Source organism: Somniosus microcephalus, unplaced genomic scaffold, assembly GCF_052327205.1.
Source record: "Somniosus microcephalus isolate GS21.2 unplaced genomic scaffold, FLI_Smic_1.0 unresolved_chr9, whole genome shotgun sequence".
Taxonomy (NCBI): Eukaryota; Metazoa; Chordata; class Chondrichthyes; order Squaliformes; family Somniosidae; genus Somniosus; species Somniosus microcephalus.
Window position 1 is genome coordinate 14,252,455 of NW_028225187.1, and position 22,027 is coordinate 14,274,481.

Below are 22,027 nucleotides of genomic sequence, written 5' to 3' on the forward strand. Positions count from 1 at the left end.
ATGTGCCGTGTGTTTCCCATTTCCATGGAATTAAGTTTATAGATATGTGCATGCTTGTAGTTACTTTAATCTGTGCTTATGACATGTATTTTGTAATGCAGCAAACTGTTCAATAATAAAAGCATCCATTTTGTGCTATTCAACCTGGTCTATTGAGTCTTTCTCTGCACTACAGTTCCCTGCACCTAAGTCCAAGGTCCAGAACCGTAGGGGAGAGTGGGTCGAACCACTCAAGGGTAATTATTGCACGAAGCCTGGTAGGAGACCAGAACGAGCAAGAGAAACCCCCTACACATCTGGGGCACTCTCCGACCAATCTCCGTCTCTCTCTCTCTACCTGTCTCTCTCTCTCTCTCTCTCTCTCTCTCAGTCTCTCTCTCTCTCTCTCTTTCTCTCTCTGTCTGTCAATTCAATTCAATTCAATTCAATTCAAATCGCTTTATTGGCATGATAAGGTACATCTTATGTTGCCAAAGCATCGAAAAACATTTATGGTTGAACACATAAACGCAGGTCTATCCATACAGTGTATAAACAGATATATCCCTGAGTGTATAAATATACATTCGTATAATTTGTATATACTCTTTTCTTAGATTTAATGGTTGTCCCTCTGTTTATGGCAAGCTGTAACATAGTGTGCCGCTAAGGTTACACAATTTCTCTGTTCCCCTAGTAGGTACGGGAGTTTTTGGTCGTCATTCAAATTTCTGAATTCAGGGCATATTTTTGTGAATTTTGGGTAGAAATTCTCCCTTATGCCCTGATATTTTCTACAAGCTGTGAGGAAGTGCATCTCTGTCTCCACCACTCCCTGACTGCAGTGAGAGCATATCCTGTCCTCTCTTGGTAGTCGGGTCTGCCTGTGTCTGCCTTTTTCAATGGCCAGGCTATGTTCACTAAGTCTGTACATTGTCAAGGTTTTTCTCAGTTTGCTATCCTTTACCATGGTCAGGTAATCAGCCATGTTGTATTGTCTGTTTAGGGCCAAGTAGCAATTGAGTTTGTTTTGGGTTTTTGTTGTTTCTGCCCAATATGACAGATATTTTTCCTTTTGCTTAGTGACGATTGTGTTGGGTCGAATTCTCTGTGTTACGATGTCACTGTCCTGGGGCTGGTTATTGTCAGTAGTGTTAGTAGTTACTTCACTGAGCCCCAGGACTAGTTGACTGAGGGTATTCTTTTTTATGGTCCTCTCTTGGCATTTCAGGGCTTCGTAATGATAGCAGTGGGGGTTGCTCATTTTTAGGTGTTTCTAAAATTTGGTGGCTCTTTTTTGGATAGTAATTATTAATGGATATTGGCTTAGTTCTGCCCTGCATGCATTGTTTACGGTTTTCCTTTGAGTCCGGAGGATACTTTTACAGAATTCTGCATGTAGGATCTCAATTGGGTGTTTGTCCCATTTTGCAAATTCTTGTTGTGTTAGTGGTCCCCACACTTCACTGCCATAGAGTGCAATTGGTTCAATTACTGATTTAAAAATTTTGAGCCAAATGCTAATTGGGATTTCTATTTGGATTGATTTTTTAATGGCATAGAAAGCCCTTCTTGCTTTCTCTTTCAGTTCATTCACAGCCAGATGAAAATTTCCCGTAGAACTGGTTTTTAAGCCCAAGTATGTGTAGTTAGTGGTTTGTTCAATTTTACTTGTTCCTAGTGTGAAATTTATTTTGGGTCCCTGATGTCTGGATCTTTGCTGGAACACAAGGACTTTGGTTTTTGGGGGTTTATTGTCAGGGCCCAGGTCTGGCAGTACGACTCCAGCAGGTCCAGGTTCTGCTGTAGACCCTCCTTAGTTGGTGACAGCAGAACCAGGTTGTCTGCATAGAGGAGGAATTTAACCTTGGATTCATATAGGGTGAGGCTGGGTGCTGTAGATTGTTCAAGTAGTTTTGCCAATTCATTTATGTAAATATTAAAGAGTGTTGTTGAGATGGGCGAGCCCTGCGTCACCCCCCGCCCCTGTGGGAAGTATTTTGTTTGTTTGTCTCCAATTTTAACTGCACATTTATTGTTTGTATACATTGATTTAATTACATCATATGTTTTTCCCCCTACACCACTTTCAATAAGTTTCAAGAATAGACCGTCGTGCCATATGGAATCGAAAACCTCTGTCTCTGTCTCTCTCTATGTTTCTCTCTCTCTCTGACTCTCTCTCTAGCTCTCTCTCTGTCTCTCTCTCTCTCACTCTCTCTCGCTCTCTCTCTCTCTCGCTCTCTCTCCGTCTCTCTCTCCGTCTCTCTCTCTGTCTCTCTCTTTCTGTCTCTCCCTCTCTCTCTCTCTGTCTCCCTCTCTCTGTCTCTCTCTCTGTCTCTCTCTCTCTTTCTCCCTCTCCCTGTCTCTCTCTCTGTCTCTCACTCTGTCTCCCTCTTTGTCTCTCTCTCTCTGTCTCTCTGTCTCTCTCTGTCTCGCTCTCGCTCTCTCGGTCTCTCTCTCGGTCTCTCTCTCTCTGTATCTCTCGCGCTCTCTCCGTCTCTCTCGCTGCCTCTCTCTCTCTCTGTCTCTCTCTCTCTCGCTCTCTCTGTCTCTCTCTCGCTCTCTGTTTCTGTCTCTCTCTCTCCCCCCTCTCTCTCTCTCTGTCTCTCTCTCTCTCTCTCTCTGTCTCTCTCTCTCTCTCTCTGTCTCTCTCTCTCTCTCTCTCTCTCTCTCTCTCAATTCAATTTTCAATTCAATTCAATTCAATTCAAATGCTTTATTGGCATGAAAGTTTACAGGGAACCATATTGCCAAAGCTTACATAACAAAAAGTACATTTTCCAACATTCTGTAGGTGTCAAAAAATTTTGACCTTCGTTGGGTACATACAATATTAATTTAAACAATATTAATTTAAACAGTCTTTGTACATCAGTGGGTATATTCAGTATTAATTTTAAACAGTCCTCAGGTTGTGACATGTTGTTACATATTTGGCACCAAGGTATGGTCTGTCTCCTTCTCCCAGGACTAATCTTAATTTTGACAGGTCTCTCTGTCTCTCTCTCTCTCTCTCTGTCTCTGTCTCTCTCTCTCTCTCTCTCTCTGTCTCTCTCTCTCTGTCTCTCTCTCTCTCTGTCTCTCTCTCTCTCCCTCTCTCTCTCTCTGTCTCTCTCTCTCTGTCTCTCTCTGTCTCTCTCTCTCTCTCTCTCGCTCTCTCTCTGTCTCTCTCTCTCTGTCTCTCTCTCTCTCTCGTCTCTCTCTCGCTCTCTGTCTCTCTCTCTCTCTCTCTCTCTCTGTCTCTCTCTCTCTCTCTCTGTCTCTGTCTCTCTCTCTCTGTGTGTCTCTCTCTCTCGCTCTGTCTCTCTCTCTCTCTCCCTCTCTCTCTCTGTCTCTCTCTTGCTCTCTGTCTCTGTCTCTCTCTCTCCCCCCTCTCTCTCTGTCTCTCTCTCTCTCCCTCTCTCTCTCTCTGTCTCTCTCTCTCTGTCTCTCTCTGTCTCTCTCTCTCTCTCTCTCGCTCTCTCTCTGTCTCTCTCTCTCTGTCTCTCTCTCTCTCCGTCTCTCTCTCGCTCTCTGTCTCTCTCTCTCTCTCTCTCTCTCTCTGTCTCTCTCTCTCTCTCTCTGTCTCTGTCTCTCTCTCTCTGTATGTCTCTCTCTCTCTCTCCTCTCTCTCTCTCTGTCTCTCTCTTGCTCTCTGTCTCTGTCTCTCTCTCTCCCCCCTCTCTCTCTGTCTCTCTCTCTCTCTCTCTCTCTCTCTCTCTGTCTCTCCAATTCCAATTCCAATTCAAATGCTTTATTGGCATGAAAGTTTACAGAGAACCATATTGCCAAAGCTTACATAGCAAAAAGGTACAGTTTTCCAACATTCTGTAGGTGTCAATCGATTTGACATTTGTTGGGTACATACAATATTACTTTTAACAATATTAATTTTAAACAGTCTTACTTTTAAACAGTCCTCAGGTTGTGACATGTTGTTACATATTTGGCCCCAAGGTATGGTCTGTCTCCTTCTCCCAGGACTAATCTCAATTTTGACAGGTCATCCAATTCCTTGAAATCTGGGGTTGTTTGGCTTAGCTTGTTGAATAATATGTTTCTTGATGTGTTGAATTTTTCGCATTTTAGGAGGAAATGCATTTCTGTTTCAACCTCGCCGGCCAGACATTGATCGCATATTCTATTCTCTCTAGGCTGCCAGGATTTCTTGTATCTGCCTTTTTCAATTTCCAGTTGGTGGTCGCTTAGTCTGTACCTGGTGAGGGTCTGTCTCTGTTTTGTGTCTCTGATGGTCGTGAGGTAGTCTGCCAGTTTATAATCTCTTTTTAGGGCCCGGTAACATTCTAATCTGCTTTGGCTTTCGGTTATTTTGTTCCAATGTTCCAGGTAGGTTTCTTTGCATTGTTTAATGATTTGGTTCACTCGGATTGGTGTTTGGACGGCTGTGTTGGTCTGGGGCTGGTCAGGGTCCGGCTGAGTATTTAGTTTCAGTAGCAGCTGACTCAGGGGACTCTTTTCTGGGTTTAGCTCTTGGGTCTGAAAGGCTTTGAAATGAAGGGTGTCTGGGGAGCTAGATTTGAGGTGATTTAGGAAGTTTAGTGCTCGTTTTTGGATGTTTATTATCAGTGGGTATCTGCCTAGTTCGGCTCTGCATGCATTTGTTGGCGTTTTTCTTTGGGTGCGAAGGATGCTTCGGCAGAATTCTGCATGTAGGGCTTCTATTGTGTGTCTCTCTCTCTGTCTCTCTCTCTCTCTCTGTCTCTCTCTCTCTCTGTCTCTCTCTCTCTCTCTCTCTCTGTCTCTGTCTCTCTCTCTCCCCCCCCCTCTCTCTGTCTCTCTCTCTCTCGCTCTCTGTCTCTGTCTCTCTCTCTCTCTGTCTCTCTCTCTCTCGCTCTCTCTCTCTGTCTCTCTCTCTCCCTGTCTCTCTCTCTCTGTCTCTCAATTCAATTCAATTCAATTCAATTCAAATGCTTTATTGGCATGAAAGTTTACAGAGAACCATATTGCCAAAGCTTACATAGCAAAAAGGTACAGTTTTCCAACATTCTGTAGGTGTCAATCGATTTGACATTTGTTGGGTACATACAATATTACTTTTAAACAATATTAATTTTAAACAGTCTTTCTACTTCATTTGGTACGTTCAATATTAATTTTAAACAGTCTTAATTTTCAGTCCTCAGTCTCTCTCTCTCTCTCTCTCTCTCTGCCTCTCTCTCGCTCTCTGTCTCTTCCTTTTTCTCTTCCCACGCTCTGTCAATTCAGAAACACACACAGCTTGTTATTCTCGTTGTCCTGCGGAGGCTCCGACACAAACAGCCAATTAACCAACAGCTGTGAACAGCAGCTCAGCAGTAATTAAACTGAGGCAAGGCGAAGGGGGGGCCGGGGGAGGGAGGGCGTGTCGACAAAAGGAGCCAGAATATTCTGGAAAGATCTCGGGGAAGAAGGCTCTGGGGGCGTGGCGCACTCAAACCGGTTTTCTGGGTGGGTGGGGTAGAGGTTTTATTTTAATTCATTCACGGGCTGTGGGCGACGCTGGCAGGCCCAGTGTTTATTGCCCAACCCTAGTTGCCCCTTGAGAAGTGAGCCGCCACCTTGAAACGCTGCAGTCCGTGTGGTGAAGGTGCTCCCACAGTGCTGTTAGGGAGGGAGTTCCAGGATTTGGACCCAGCAACGATGAAGGAACGGCCGATATGGGGAGAAGGTGGGTAGGTGGGGTTGGGGGATATGGGGAGAAGGTGGGTAGGTGGGGTTGGGGGATATGGGGAGAAGGTGGGTAGGTGGGGTTGGGGGATATGGGGAGAAGGTGGGTAGGTGGGGTTGGGGGATATGGGGAGAAGGTGGGTGGGTGGGGTTGGGGATATGGGGAGAAGGTGGGTAGGTGGGGTTGGGGGATATGGGGAGAAGGTGGGTAGGTGGGGTTGGGGATATGGGGAGAAGGTGGGTAGGTGGGGTTGGGGATATGGGGAGAAGGTGGGTAGGTGGGGTTGGGGGATATGGGGAGAAGGTGGGTAGGTGGGGTTGGGGATATGGGGAGAAGGTGGGTAGGTGGGGTTGGGGGATATGGGGAGAAGGTGGGTAGGTGGGGTTGGGGATATGGGGAGAAGGTGGGTAGGTGGGGTTGAGGATATGGGGAGAAGGTGGGTAGGTGGGGTTGGGGGATATGGGGAGAAGGTGGGTAGGTGGGGTTGGGGGATATGGGGAGAAGGTGGGTAGGTGGGGTTGGGGGATATGGGGAGAAGGTGGGTAGGTGGGGTTGGGGGATATGGGGAGAAGGTGGGTGGGTGGGGTTGGGGATCTGGGGAGAAGGTGGGTAGGTGGGGTTGGGGGATATGGGGAGAAGGTGGGTAGGTGGGGTTGGGGATATGGGGAGAAGGTGGGTAGGTGGGGTTGGGGATATGGGGAGAAGGTGGGTAGGTGGTGTTGGGGTTATGGGGAGAAGGTGGGTAGGTGGGGTTGGGGGATATGAGGAAAAGGTGGGTAGGTGGGGTTGTGGGAGATGGGGAGAAGGTGGGTGGGTGGGGTTGGGGGATATGGGGAGAAGGTGGGTGGGTGGGGTTGGGGGATATGGGGAGAAGGTGGGTAGGTGGGGTTGGGGATATGGGGAGAAGGTGGGTAGGTGGGGTTGTGGGAGATGGGGAGAAGGTGGGTGGGTGGGGTTGGGGGATATGGGGAGAAGGAGGGTAGGTGGGGTTGGGGGATGTGGGGAGAAGGTGGGTAGGTGGGGTTGGGGATATGGGGAGGAGGTGGGTGGGTGGGGTTGGGGGATACGGGGAGAAGGTGGGTAGGTGAGGTTGGGGGATATGGGGAGAAGGTGGGTGGGTGGGGTTGAGGGATGTGGGGAGAAGGTGGGTAGGTGGGGTTGGGGATATGGGGAGAGGGCGGGTAGGTGGGGTTGGGGGATATGGGGAGAAGGTGGGTGGGTGGGGTTGGGGGATATGGGGAGAAGGCGGGTAGGAGGGGTTGGGGATATGGGGAGAAGGTGGGTAGGTGGGGTTGGGGGATATGGGGAGAAGGTGGGTAGGTGGTGTTGGGGGATATGGGGAGAAGGTGGGTAGGTGGGGTTGGGGATATGGGGAGAAGGTGGGTAGGTGGGGTTGGGGATATGGGGAGAAGGTGGGTAGGTGGGGTTGGGGGATATGGGGAGAAGGTGGGTGGGTGGGGTTGGGGGATATGGGGAGAAGGTGGGTAGGTGGGGTTGGGGATATGGGGAGAAGGTGGGTGGGTGGGGTTGAGGGATATGGGGAGAAGGTGGGTAGGTGGGGTTGGGGATATGGGGAGAAGGTGGGTAGGTGGGGTTGTGGGAGATGGGGAGAAGGTGGGTGGGTGGGGTTGGGGGATATGGGGAGAAGGTGGGTGGGTGGGGTTGGGGGATATGGGGAGAAGGTGGGTGGGTGGGGTTGGGGGATATGGGGAGAAGGTGGGTGGGTGGGGTTGGGGGATATGGGGAGAAGGTGGGTAGGTGGGGTTGGGGGATATGGGGAGAAGGTGGGTAGGTGGGGTTGGGAGATATGGGGAGAAGGTGGGTAGGTGGGGTTGGGGGATATGGGGAGAAGGTGGGTAGGTGGGGTTGGGGGATATGGGGAGAAGGTGGGTAGGTGGGGTTGGGGATATGGGGAGAAGGTGGGTAGGTGGGGTTGGGGGATATGGGGAGAAGGTGGGTAGGTGGGGTTGGGGATATGGGGAGAAGGTGGGTAGGTGGGGTTGGGGGATATGGGGAGAAGGTGGGTAGGTGGGGTTGGGGATATGGGGAGTAGGTGGGGTTGGGGATATGGGGAGAAGGTGGGTAGGTGGGGTTGGGGAGATGGGGAGAAGGTGGGTAGGTGGGGTTGGGGGATATGGGGAGAAGGTGGGTAGGTGGGGTTGGGGATATGGGGAGAAGGTGGGTAGGTGGGGTTGGGGGATACGGGGAGAAGGTGGGTAGGTGGGGTTGAGGGATATGGGGAGAAGGTGGGTAGGTGGGGTTGGGGGATATGGGGAAAAGGTGGGTAGGTGGGGTTGTGGGAGATGGGGAGAAGGTGGGTGGGTGGGGTTGGGGGATATGGGGAGAAGGTGGGTGGGTGGGGTTGGGGGATATGGGGAGAAGGTGGGTAGGTGGGGTTGGGGATATGGGGAGAAGGTGGGTAGGTGGGGTTGTGGGAGATGGGGAGAAGGTGGGTGGGTGGGGTTGGGGGATATGGGGAGAAGGAGGGTAGGTGGGGTTGGGGGATGTGGGGAGAAGGTGGGTAGGTGGGGTTGGGGATATGGGGAGGAGGTGGGTGGGTGGGGTTGGGGGATACGGGGAGAAGGTGGGTAGGTGAGGTTGGGGGATATGGGGAGAAGGTGGGTGGGTGGGGTTGAGGGATGTGGGGAGAAGGTGGGTAGGTGGGGTTGGGGATATGGGGAGAGGGTGGGTAGGTGGGGTTGGGGGATATGGGGAGAAGGTGGGTGGGTGGGGTTGGGGGATATGGGGAGAAGGCGGGTAGGAGGGGTTGGGGATATGGGGAGAAGGTGGGTAGGTGGGGTTGGGGGATATGGGGAGAAGGTGGGTAGGTGGTGTTGGGGGATATGGGGAGAAGGTGGGTAGGTGGGGTTGGGGATATGGGGAGAAGGTGGGTGGGTGGGGTTGGGGATATGGGGAGAAGGTGGGTAGGTGGGGTTGGGGGATATGGGGAGAAGGTGGGTGGGTGGGGTTGGGGGATATGGGGAGAAGGTGGGTAGGTGGGGTTGGGGATATGGGGAGAAGGTGGGTGGGTGGGGTTGAGGGATATGGGGAGAAGGTGGGTAGGTGGGGTTGGGGATATGGGGAGAAGGTGGGTAGGTGGGGTTGTGGGAGATGGGGAGAAGGTGGGTGGGTGGGGTTGGGGGATATGGGGAGAAGGTGGGTGGGTGGGGTTGGGGGATATGGGGAGAAGGTGGGTGGGTGGGGTTGGGGGATATGGGGAGAAGGTGGGTAGGTGGGGTTGGGGGATATGGGGAGAAGGTGGGTAGGTGGGGTTGGGAGATATGGGGAGAAGGTGGGTAGGTGGGGTTGGGGGATATGGGGAGAAGGTGGGTAGGTGGGGTTGGGGATATGGGGAGAAGGTGGGTAGGTGGGGTTGGGGGATATGGGGAGAAGGTGGGTAGGTGGGGTTGGGGATATGGGGAGAAGGTGGGTAGGTGGGGTTGGGGGATATGGGGAGAAGGTGGGTAGGTGGGGTTGGGGATATGGGGAGTAGGTGGGGTTGGGGATATGGGGAGAAGGTGGGTAGGTGGGGTTGGGGAGATGGGGAGAAGGTGGGTAGGTGGGGTTGGGGGATATGGGGAGAAGGTGGGTAGGTGGGGTTGGGGATATGGGGAGAAGGTGGGTAGGTGGGGTTGGGGGATATGGGGAGAAGGTGGGTGGGTGGGGTTGGGGGATATGGGGAGAAGGTGGGTAGGTGGGGTTGGGGGATATGGGGAGAAGGTGGGTAGGTGGGGTTGGGAGATATGGGGAGAAGGTGGGTAGGTGGGGTTGGGGGATATGGGGAGAAGGTGGGTAGGTGGGGTTGGGGGATATGGGGAGAAGGTGGGTAGGTGGGGTTGGGGATATGGGGAGAAGGTGGGTAGGTGGGGTTGGGGGATATGGGGAGAAGGTGGGTAGGTGGGGTTGGGGATATGGGGAGTAGGTGGGGTTGGGGATATGGGGAGAAGGTGGGTAGGTGGGGTTGGGGAGATGGGGAGAAGGTGGGTAGGTGGGGTTGGGGGATATGGGGAGAAGGTGGGTAGGTGGGGTTGGGGATATGGGGAGAAGGTGGGTAGGTGGGGTTGGGGGATACGGGGAGAAGGTGGGTAGGTGGGGTTGAGGGATATGGGGAGAAGGTGGGTAGGTGGGGTTGGGGGATATGGGGAAAAGGTGGGTAGGTGGGGTTGTGGGAGATGGGGAGAAGGTGGGTGGGTGGGGTTGGGGGATATGGGGAGAAGGTGGGTGGGTGGGGTTGGGGGATATGGGGAGAAGGTGGGTAGGTGGGGTTGGGGATATGGGGAGAAGGTGGGTAGGTGGGGTTGTGGGAGATGGGGAGAAGGTGGGTGGGTGGGGTTGGGGGATATGGGGAGAAGGAGGGTAGGTGGGGTTGGGGGATGTGGGGAGAAGGTGGGTAGGTGGGGTTGGGGATATGGGGAGGAGGTGGGTGGGTGGGGTTGGGGGATACGGGGAGAAGGTGGGTAGGTGAGGTTGGGGGATATGGGGAGAAGGTGGGTGGGTGGGGTTGAGGGATGTGGGGAGAAGGTGGGTAGGTGGGGTTGGGGATATGGGGAGAGGGTGGGTAGGTGGGGTTGGGGGATATGGGGAGAAGGTGGGTGGGTGGGGTTGGGGGATATGGGGAGAAGGCGGTGGTAGGAGGGGTTGGGGATATGGGGAGAAGGTGGGTAGGTGGGGTTGGGGGATATGGGGAGAAGGTGGGTAGGTGGTGTTGGGGGATATGGGGAGAAGGTGGGTAGGTGGGGTTGGGGATATGGGGAGAAGGTGGGTAGGTGGGGTTGGGGATATGGGGAGAAGGTGGGTAGGTGGGGTTGGGGGATATGGAGAGAAGGTGGGTGGGTGGGGTTGGGGGATATGGGGAGAAGGTGGGTAGGTGGGGTTGGGGATATGGGAGAAGGTGGGTGGGTGGGGTTGAGGGATATGGGGAGAAGGTGGGTAGGTGGGGTTGGGGATATGGGGAGAAGGTGGGTAGGTGGGGTTGTGGGAGATGGGGAGAAGGTGGGTGGGTGGGGTTGGGGGATATGGGGAGAAGGTGGGTGGGTGGGGTTGGGGGATATGGGGAGAAGGTGGGTGGGTGGGGTTGGGGGATATGGGGAGAAGGTGGGTAGGTGGGGTTGGGGGATATGGGGAGAAGGTGGGTAGGTGGGGTTGGGAGATATGGGGAGAAGGTGGGTAGGTGGGGTTGGGGGATATGGGGAGAAGGTGGGTAGGTGGGGTTGGGGGATATGGGGAGAAGGTGGGTAGGTGGGGTTGGGGATATGGGGAGAAGGTGGGTAGGTGGGGTTGGGGGATATGGGGAGAAGGTGGGTAGGTGGGGTTGGGGATATGGGGAGAAGGTGGGTAGGTGGGGTTGGGGGATATGGGGAGAAGGTGGGTAGGTGGGGTTGGGGATATGGGGAGTAGGTGGGGTTGGGGATATGGGGAGAAGGTGGGTAGGTGGGGTTGGGGAGATGGGGAGAAGGTGGGTAGGTGGGGTTGGGGGATATGGGGAGAAGGTGGGTAGGTGGGGTTGGGGATATGGGGAGAAGGTGGGTAGGTGGGGTTGGGGGATACGGGGAGAAGGTGGGTAGGTGGGGTTGAGGGATATGGGGAGAAGGTGGGTAGGTGGGGTTGGGGGATATGGGGAGAAGGTGGGGTTGGGGATACGGGGAGAAGGTGGGTAGGTGGGGTTGGGCGATGCGGGGAGAAGGTGGGTAGGTGGGGTTGGGGATATGGGGGGAAGGTGGGTAGGTGGGGTTGGGGAGATGGGGAGAAGGTGGGTAGGTGGGGTTGGGGGATATGGGGAGAAGGTGGGTAGGTGGGGTTGGGGATATGGGGAGAAGGTGGGTAGGTGGGGTTGGGGGATATGGGAGAAGGTGGGTACGTGGGGTTGGGGATATGGGGAGAATGTGGGTAGGTGGGGTTGGGGGATATGGGGAGAAGGTGGGTGGGTGGGGTTGGGAGATACGGGGAGAAGGTGGGTAGGTGGGGTTGGGGGATACGGGGAGAAGGTGGGTAGGTGGGGTTGGGGATATGGGGAGAAGGTGGGTAGGTGGGGTTGGGGGATATGGGGAGAAGGTGGGTAGGTGGGGTTGGGGATATGGGGAGAATGTGGGTAGGTGGGGTTGGGGGATATGGGGAGAAGGTGGGTAGGTGGGGTTGGGGATATGGGGAGAAGGTGGGTAGGTGGGGTTGGGGATATGGGGAGAAGGTGGGTAGGTGGGGTTGGGGGATATGGGGAGAAGGTGGGTAGGTGGGGTTGGGGATATGGGGAGAAGGTGGGTAGGTGGGGTTGGGGGATATGGGGAGAAGGTGGGTGGGTGGGGTTGGGGGATATGGGGAGAAGGTGGGTAGGTGGGGTTGGGGATATGGGGAGAAGGTGGGTAGGTGGGGTTGGGGATATGGGGAGAAGGTGGGTAGGTGGGGTTGGGGGATATGGGGAGAAGGTGGGTAGGTGGGGTTGGGGGATATGGGGAGAAGGTGGGTGGGTGGGGTTGGGGGATATGGGGAGAAGGTGGGTAGGTGGGGTTGGGGGATATGGGGAGAAGGTGGGTGGGTGGGGTTGGGGATATGGGGAGAAGGTGGGTAGGTGGGGTTGGGGGATATGTGGAGAAGGTGGGTAGGTGGGGTTGGGGGATATGGGGAGAAGGTGGGTAGGTGGGGTTGGGGATATGGGGAGAAGGTGGGTAGGTGGGGTTGGGGGATATGGGGAGAAGGTGGGTAGGTGGGGTTGGGAGATACGGGGAGAAGGTGGGTAGGTGGGGTTTGGGGGATACGGGGAGAAGGTGGGTAGGTGGGGTTGGGGATATGGGGAGAAGGTGGGTAGGTGGGGTTGGGGGAGATGGGGAGAAGGTGGGTAGGTGGGGTTTGGGGGATACGGGGAGAAGGTGGGTAGGTGGGGTTGGGGATATGGGGAGAAGGTGGGTAGGTGGGGTTGGGGGATATGGGGAGAAGGTGGGTAGGTGGGGTTGGGGGAGATGGGGAGAAGGTGGGTAGGTGGGGTTGGGGATATGGGGAGAAGGTGGGTAGGTGGGGTTTGGGGATATGGGGAGAAGGTGGGTAGGTGGGGTTGGGGATATGGGGAGAAGGTGGGTAGGTGGGGTTGGGGGATATGGGGAGAAGGTGGGTAGGTGGGGTTGGGGGATATGGGGAGAAGGTGGGTAGGTGGGGTTGGGGATATGGGGAGAATGTGGGTAGGTGGGGTTGGGAGATACGGGGAGAAGGTGGGTAGGTGGGTTTGGGGGATACGGGGAGAAGGTGGGTAGGTGGGGTTGGGGATATGGGGAGAAGGTGGGTAGGTGGGGTTGGGGGAGATGGGGAGAAGGTGGGTAGGTGGGGTTGGGGATATGGGGAGAAGGTGGGTAGGTGGGGTTGGGGGAGATGGGGAGAAGGTGGGTAGGTGGGTTTGGGGGATGTGGGGAGAAGGTGGGTAGGTGGGGTTGGGGATATGGGGAGAAGGTGGGTAGGTGGGGTTGGGGGATATTGGGAGAAGGTGGGTAGGTGGGGTTGGGGGATACGGGGAGAAGGTGGGTAGGTGGTGTTGGGGGATACGGGGAGAAGGTGGGTAGGTGGGGTTGGGGGAGATGGGGAGAAGGTGGGTAGGTGGGTTTGGGGGATGTGGGGAGAAGGTGGGTAGGTGGGGTTGGGGGAGATGGGGAGAAGGTGGGTACGTCGAGTTGAGGGATATGGGGAGAATGTTGGTGGGTGTTATTATGGGATATGATTATTCCTTGATTATTGAAGTGCCTTTCACATTGTCAAACGTACCAAGGCAATCCACAGCAGCAATTATCAAACAAAATTTGACACCGAGACACATAAGGAGATATTAGAAACATAGAAACATAGAGATAGGAACAGGAGTAGGCCATTCGGCCCTTCGAGCCTGCTCCGCCATTCAATGAGATCATGGCTGATCTTCGTCTGAGATCTTAGCTGATCTTACCAGTTCAGTACCCCGTCCCCGCCTTTTCTCCGTAACCCTTAATCCCCTTAGCCTTCAGAAATATATCCAATTCTCTCTTGAAAATATTTATTGAATTAGCCTTCACAGCCCTCTGTGGCAGGGAATTCCACAGGCTCACCACTCTTTGAGTGAAGAAATTCTTCCTCATCTCTGTTTTAAATGATTTGCCCGCTATTTTTAGGCTGTGGCCCCTGGTTCTGTGCTCCCCGGCCATTGGAAACATTCTCTCTGAATTCAGCCTGTCCAGGCCTGCCATAATTTTATATGTTTCGATGAGATCCCCTCTCAATCTTCTAAACTCCAGTGAGTACAAGCCCAAACTATTTAATCTCTCTTCGTAGGTCATTCCCGCCATTCCAGGTATCAGCCTGGTGAATCGCCGTTGCACTCTTTCCATGGCAAGAACATCCTTCCGCAGATGGGGCGACCAAAACTGTACACAATACTCCAGATGCGGTCTCACCAGCACCTTGTACAGCTGTAGTAAGGTATCCCTATTCCTATACTCGAACCCCCTTGATATGAAGGCCAACATACCATTTGCCTTCTTAGTCGCCTGTTGCACCTGCATGCTCTCCTTCAGTGACTGGTGCACAAGAACACCCAGGTCCCTCTGCACTTCCCCATCTCCCAATCTATTGCCATTTAGATAATAATCTACCCTCCTGTTTTTACCCCCAAAGTGGATAACCTCGCATTTATCCACATTATAGTGCATCTGCCACGTATCCGCCCATTCACCCAACCTGTCCAAATCGCACTGTAGCCTCCTGACATCCTCATCAGAGCCCACCCCTCCTCCTAGTTTAGTGTCGTCAGCGAATTTGGAAATATTGCATCCAATTCCCTGATCCAGATCATTTATATATATTGTGAACAGCTGGGGTCCCAGGACAGATCCTTGCGGCACCCCGCTGGTCACTGCCTGCCACTCCGAAAACGAGCCGTTTATTCCAACTCTCTGTTTTCTATCCGCCAGCCAGTTCTCTATCCACGTTAATACTTTGCCCCCAATCCCATGAGCCTTAATTTTGCATGATAATCTTTTGTGTGGAACCTTATCGAAGGCTTTCTGGAAGTCAAGGTACACCACATCCACTGGCTCTCCCCCATCTATTTTACCAGTTACTTCCTCAAAAAATTCCAGCAGATTAGTCAAACACGATTTACCCTTTGTAAATCCATGTTGACTCTGTCCGATCCTTTCCCCATTTGTCAAGTGCTCCGCTATTTTATCCTTAATAATGGACTCTAGCATTTTGCCCACAACCGATGTAAGGCTTACTGGTCTATAATTCCCTGCTTTCTCTCTACCCCCCTTTTTAAATATTGGGGTAACATTAGCTACCCTCCAATCCACGGGTACTGTTCCCGAGTCAATGGAGTTCCGGAAGATGATCCTTAGAGCATCTGCTATCTCCAGGGCCACCTCCTTAAGTACCCTAGGATGTAGTTTATCAGGCCCCGGGGATTTGTCGGCCTTCAGTCCCCTCAACTTACCCAACACCATATCCCTAGAGATACTAATTTCTGTCAGCTCCTCCCTCTCATTAGTCCCTATGTTTGCCGATATTCCTGGGAGGTTATTTGTGTCCTCCTTTGTGAATACAGAACCAAAGTATGAGTTTAATTGGTCTGCCATTTCCTTATTCTCCATTATATATTCTCCCGAATCGGACTGCAAGGGACTGACTTGGGATTTTACCAGTCTTTTCCTCCTGATATACCGATAAAAGCTTTTGCAGTCTGTCTTTATGTTTGCTGCAAGTTTACTTTCGTATTCTATTTTCCCCTTCCTGATTAATCCCTTTGTCCTCTTTTGCTGTATCCTGTACTGCCCCCAATCTTCCGGTCTGGTGCTTTTTTTTGCCAGTTGATATGCCCTTTTTTTTGATTTTATGCTGTCCCTAATTTCCCTCGTTATCCACGGTTGAGTCACCTTTTTAGGTTTATTTTTATGCCAAACCGGTATAAACATGTTCTGGAATTCTTCCATTCTATCTTTGAATGCTTGCCATTGTCTATCCACTGTCAATCCCCCCAGAAACACCACCCAATCAATCTTACCCAATTCCCGTCTCATACCCTCGTAATTCCCTTTATTTAAGTTCTGGACCTTAGTCTCTGATTCAATTTCCTCACTCTCCATCTCGACTGAGAGCTCGATCATATTATGATCGCTCTGACCCAAGGGGCCTCGTACAAGAAGATTGCTGATAAGTCCCTTCTCATTGCACAATACCCAGTCTAAAATGGCCTGATCTCGAGTCGGCTCCTCGACATATTGGTCCAGATAACCGTCCCGAAAACATTCCAGGAATTCCTCCTCCTCAGAATTTTTACTAATTTGGGTAGTCCAATCAATATGTAAATTAAAGTCACCCATGATGACAGCTGTGCTCTTATCGCACGCTTCTCTAATTTCCCTTTTTATGCCTTCCCTCACCTCCATATTACTATTTGGAGGCCTATATATCACACCCACTAACGTTTTCCTCCCCTTGCTATTTCTCATTTCTACCCATACAGATTCCGTTTCATACGAGTTAATATCCTTCCTTTCCATTGCATTAATCCCCTCCTTTACCAGCAATGCTACCCCACCTCCCCTACCTTTTTGCCGATCCTTCCTAAATATTGTATATCCCTGGATGTTAAGTTCCCAGCCTTGCCCACCCTGCAGCCACGTTTCTGTAATCCCAATCAAATCATACTTGTTTACCTCTATTTCCACAACTAATTCATCCACCTTGTTCCTAATGCTTCTAGCATTAAGATACAAAGCCTTCAGGCTTGCTTTTTTCACACTCTCATTATGAATTAGTTTGGCCCTTTGTGTTTCTCTCCTTTGCTTATTGCTTCTCACCTTTCTACCATCTATTTCTGACTTCATATGACTTCCCTCTTTTCCACTACCTAGGTTCCCATCCCCCTGCCAAATTAGTTTAAATCCTCCCGAACCGCCCTAGAAAATATTACCCCGAGGACATCGGCTCCCTCACAGTTCAGGTGTAGACCGTCCCCTTGGTACAGGTCACTCCTCCCCAAGAACTGGTTCCAATGCCTCATTAGGATATGAGTGCAGCTCCAACAACAGTCAAAAAGCTCGACACCATCCAGGACAAAGCAGCCCCACTTGATCGGCACCCCGTCCACCACCTTAAACATTCACTCCCTCCACCACCGGCGCACCGTGGCTGCAGTGTGGACCATCTACAAGCTGCACTGCAGCAACTCGCCAAGGCTTCTTCGGCAGCACCTCCCAAACCCGCGACCTCTGCCACCTAGAAGGACAAGGGCAGCAGGCGCACGGGGAACACCACCACCTCCAAGTTCCCCTCCAAGTCACACACCATCCTGACTTGGAAATATATCGGCTGTTCCTTCATCGTCGCTGGGTCCAAATCCTGGAACTCGCTCCCTATCAGCACTGTGGGAGCACCTTCACCACACGGACTGCAGCGGTTCAAGAAGGCGGCTCACCACCACCTTCTCACGGGCAAATAGGGATGGGCAATAAATGCTGGCCTTGCTGGTGACAGGTGAATTCGAAGAGGTCGGTTTTAAGGAGCTTCTTAGAGGAGGAGAGAGAGGCGGAGAGGTTTAGGGAGGGAATTCCAGAGCTCAGGGCCCAAGGCAGCTGAAGGCACGGCCGCCAATGGTGGAGCGATGGAAATCGGGGATGCTCAAGAGGCCAGAATTGGAGGAGCGCAGAGATCTCGGAGGGTTGTAGGGCTGGAGGAGGTTACAGAGATAGGGAGGGGGCGAGGGCCATGGAGGGATTTGAACAGGAGGATGAGAATTGTAGGGGCTGGAGGAGGTTGCAGAGATAGGGACGGGGTGAGGGGCCATGGAGGGATTTGAACAGGTGGATGAGAATTGTAGGGGCTGGAGGAGGTTACAGAGATAGGGAGGGGGCAAGGGCCATGGAGGGATTTGAACAGGAGGATGAGAATTGTGGGGCTGGAGGAGGTTACAGAGATAGGGAGGGGGCGAGGGCCATGGAGGGATTTGAAGAGGAGGATGAGAATTGTAGGGTTGAAGGAGGTTACAGAGATAGGGAGGGGGCGAGGGGCCATGGAGGGATTTGAACAGGAGGATGAGAATTGTAGGGCTGGAGGAGGTTACGGAGATAGGGAGGGGGCGAGGGGCAATGGAGGGATTTGAACAGGAGGATGAGAATTGTAGGGCTGGAGGAGGTTAGAGAGATAGGGAGGGGACGAGGGCCATGGAGGGATTTGAACAGGAGGATCAGAATTGTAGGGCTCGAGGAGATTAGAGAGATAGGGAGGGGAGCGACATCCATGGAGTTATTTGAACAGGAGGATGAGAATTGTAGGGCTGGAGGAGGTTACAGAGATAGGGAGGGGGGCGAGGGCCATGGAGAGATTTGAACAGGAGGATGAGAATTGTAGGGGCTGGAGGGGGTTACAGAGATAGGGAGGGGGTGAGGGGCCATGGAGGGATTTGAACACGTGGATGAGAATTGTAGAGGCTGGAGGAGGTTACAGAGATAGGGGGGGTGAGGGGCCATGGAGGGATTTGAACAGGAGGATGAGAATTGTAGGGGCTGGAGGAGGTTACAGAGATAGGGAGGGGGCGAGGGGCCATGGAGGGATTTGAACAGGTGGATGAGAATTGTAGGGGCTGGAGGAGGTTACAGAGATAGGGAGGGTGAGGGGCCATGGAGGGATTTGAACAGGAGGATGAGAATTGTAGGGGCTGGAGGAGGTTACAGAGATAGGGAGGGGGGTGAGGGACCATGGAGGGATTTGAACAGGTGGATGAGAATTGTAGGGGCTGGAGGAGGTTACAGAGATAGGGAGGGTGAGGGGCCATGGAGGGATTTGAACAGGTGGATGAGAATTGTAGGGGCTGGAGGAGGTTACAGAGATAGGGAGGGGGGCGAGAGGCCATGGAGGGATTTGAACAGGAGGATGAGAATTGTAGGGCTGGAGGAGGTTACAGAGATAGGGAGCGGGTGAGGGGCCATGGAGTGATTTGAACAGGAGGATGAGAATTGTAGGGCTGGAGGAGGTGACAGAGATAGGGAGGGGGCGAGGGGCCATGGAGGGATTTGAACAGGAGGATGAGAATTGTAGGGCTGGAGGAGGTTACAGAGATAGGGAGGGGGTGAGGGCCATGGAGGGATTGGAACAGGAGGATGAGAATTGTAGGGACTGGAGGAGGTTACAGAGATAGGGAGGGCGAGGGGCCATGGAGGAATTTGAACAGGAGGATGAGAATTGTAGGGACTGGAGGAGGTTACAGAGATAGGGAGGGGACGAGGGCCATGGAGGGATTTGAACAGGAGGATCAGAATTGTAGGGTTGGAGGAGGTTACAGCGATAGGGAGAGGGCAAGGGCCATGGAGGGATTTGAACAGGAGGATGAGAATTGTAGGGTTGGAGGAGGTTACAGAGATAGGGAGGGGGCGTGGGGACATGGAGGGATTTGAACAGGAGGATGAGAATTGTAGGGTTGGAGGAGGTTACAGCGATAGGGAGGGGGCGAGGGCCATGGAGGGATTTGAACAGGAGGATGAGAATTGTAGGGTTGGAGGAGGTTACAGCGATAGGGAGGGGGCGAGGGCCATGGAGGGATTTGAACAGGAGGATGAGAATTGTAGGGTTGGAGGAGGTTACAGAGATAGGGAGGGGGCGAGGGCCATGGAGGGATTTGAACAGGAGGATGAGAATTGTAGGGTTGGAGGAGGTTACAGCGATAGGGAGGGGACGAGGGCCATGGAGGGATTTGAACAGGAGGATGAGAATTGTAGGGTTGGAGGAGGTTACAGAGATAGGGAGGGGGCGAGGGCCATGGAGGGATTTGAACAGGAGGATGAGAATTGTAGGACTGGAGGAGGTTACAGAGATAGGGAGGGTGAGGGGCCATGGAGGGATTTGAACAGGAGGATGAGAATTGTAGGGGCTGGAGGAGGTTACAGAGATAGGGAGGGGGCGAGGGCCATGGAGTGATTTGAACAGGAGGATGAGAATTGTAGGGGCTGGAGGAGGTTACAGAGATAGGGAGGGGCGAGGGGCCATGGAGGGATTTGAAAAGGAGGATGAGAATTGTAGGGGCTGGAGGAGGTTACAGAGATAGGGAGGGGGCGAGGGCCATGGAGGGATCTGAACAGCAGGATGAGAATTGTAGAGGCTGGAGGAGGTTACAGAGATAGGGAGGGGGTGAGGGGCCATGGAGTGATTTGAACAGGAGGATGAGAATTGTAGGAGCTGGAGGAGGTTACAGAGATAGGGAGGGTGAGGGGCCATGGAGGGATTTGAACAGGAGGATGAGAATTGTAGGGGCTGGAGGAGGTTACAGAGATAGGGAGGGGGTGAGGGACCATGGAGGGATTTGAACAGGAGGATGAGAATTGTAGGGTTGGAGGAGGTTACAGAGATAGGGAGGGGGCGAGGGGCCATGGAGGGATTTGAACAGGAGGATGAGAATTGTAGGGTTGGAGGAGGTTACAGCGATAGGGAGGGGGTGAGGGCCATGGAGGGATTTGAACAGGAGGATGAGAATTGTAGGTTTGGAGGAGGTTACAGCGATAGGGAGGGGGTGAGGGCCATGGAGGGATTTGAACAGGAGGATGAGAATTGTAGGGTTGGAGGAGGTTACAGAGATAGGGAGGGGGCGAGGGCCATGGAGGGATTTGAACAGGAGGATGAGAATTGTAGGGCTGGAGGAGGTTACAGAGATAGGGAGGGGACGAGGGCCATGGAGGGATCTGAACAGCAGGATGAGAATTGTAGAGCGTCAGAATAGTCGAGTCTAGAGGTAACAAAGGCATAACCCCAATTCCACTCTCCTTCCCTCACCCAGGGTCGATTTGCCAGCAGAGACTGGTCTTCTGTCTCCGATATCTCAGCTCGTGATCTCAGAAACTTCCGCTGAACCCCTGTAAAATGTCCCAGGTCAGAGTGAAGAGCGAATGCGACCAGGCCGTGTCGGTCGCAATGATTGGGTGCGAGCCCGCGAGGTTCGAGCTGAAGAAACATGAGACGCAACTGGTCAAGACCTCTTCGGGAAAAGCGACGATCACGGCCAAGGGGGAAAACACGGTCTGTCCATGCACAAAGACTTTCACCGATCCCAGAAACATCCTGATCAAGAGTGTGACTGGCGAGAGTGGAATGGAGATTACACAGAAAGATTGATTGGTGAACCGTCAACCATCGCATCCCCCAGGGCAAGAATCTCACGTTGTCCCGCGTACCATAATAAAAAGATCAATTAATCTTTCCTCCTGTGCCTCCTTCTTCAACACCAGGTTTCAACACATCATGTCGGAAACAGAATCGAACAATGTCGAGGGAACAGGGTGGGGCAGTGTGTGCGACACCAGTACTGAGGGAGTGTCGCACTGTCGGAGACTCAGTACTGAGGGAGCGTTGCACTATCGGAGGGGCAGTACTGAGGGAGCTCTGCACTGTTGGAGGGGCCGTACTGAGGGAGCGCCTCACTGTCGGAGGCTCAGTACTGAGGGAGCGCTGCACTGTCGGAGGTAGATGTATACACTCTAGGACGCGAGCTCCATAATCCAGGCCCACACTCCCCGGTGCCAGTACTGAGGGAGCGCTGCACTGTCGGAGGTAGATGTATATACTCTCGGACTCGAGCTCCATAATCCAGGCCCACACTCCCTGGTGCCAGTACTGAGGGAGCACTGCACTGTCGGAGGGGCAGTACTGAGGGAGCGCCGCACTATCGGGGGGCAGTACTGAGGGAGTGCCGCGCTGTCGGAGGGGCAGTACTGAGGGAGCGCCGCACTGTCGGAGGGGCGGTACTGAGGGAGCGCCGCACTATCGGGGGGCAGTACTGAGGGTGTGCTGCACCATCGGAGGGGCAGTACTGAGGGAGCGCCGCACTGTCGGAGGGGCAGTACTGAGGGAATGCTGCACCATCGGAGGGGCAGTACTGAGGGAGCGCCGCACTGTCGGAGGGGCGGTACTGAGGGAGAGGCCGCACTGTCAGAGGGGCAGTACTGAGGGAGCGCTGCACTGTCGGAGGGGCAGTACTGAGGGAGGGCCGCACTGTCGGAGGGGCAGTACTGAGGGAGTGCTGCACCGTCGGAGGGGCAGTACTGAGGGAGCGCCGCACTGTCGGAGGGGCAGTACTGAGGGAATGCTGCACCATCGGAGGGGCAATACTGATGGAGCGCCGCACTGTCGGAGGGGCGGTACTGAGGGAGCGCCGCACTGTCGGAGGGGCGGTACTGAGGGAGCGTCGCGCTGTCGGAGGGACTGTACTGAGGGAGCGCCGCACTGTCGGAGGGGCAGTACTGAGGGAGGGCCACACTTTCGGAGGGGCAGTACTGAGGGAGCGCCGCACTGTCGGAGGGGCAGTACTGAGGGAGCGCCGCACTGTCGGAGGGGCAGTACTGAGGGAGCGCCGCACTGCCGGAGGGTCAGTACTGAGGGAGTGCCGCGCTGTCGGAGGGGCAGGACTGA

At 53.6% G+C, this 22,027-nt stretch overlaps 1 long non-coding RNA gene across 2 annotated transcripts; it reads left to right on the forward strand.

The window, feature by feature from the left end:
- The first annotated feature begins 5,513 nt into the window (after positions 1 to 5,513).
- LOC147084792 (uncharacterized) lies at positions 5,514 to 20,819 on the forward strand. Of its 2 annotated transcripts, XR_015075817.1 has the most exons (3): positions 5,514 to 5,629; positions 13,910 to 14,056; positions 20,400 to 20,819. It is a non-coding gene; the product is annotated as an uncharacterized LOC147084792 (long non-coding RNA). The 2 variants fall into 2 exon arrangements; XR_015075816.1 differs by lacking the exon at positions 13,910 to 14,056.
- Positions 20,820 to 22,027: the final 1,208 nt, after the last annotated feature.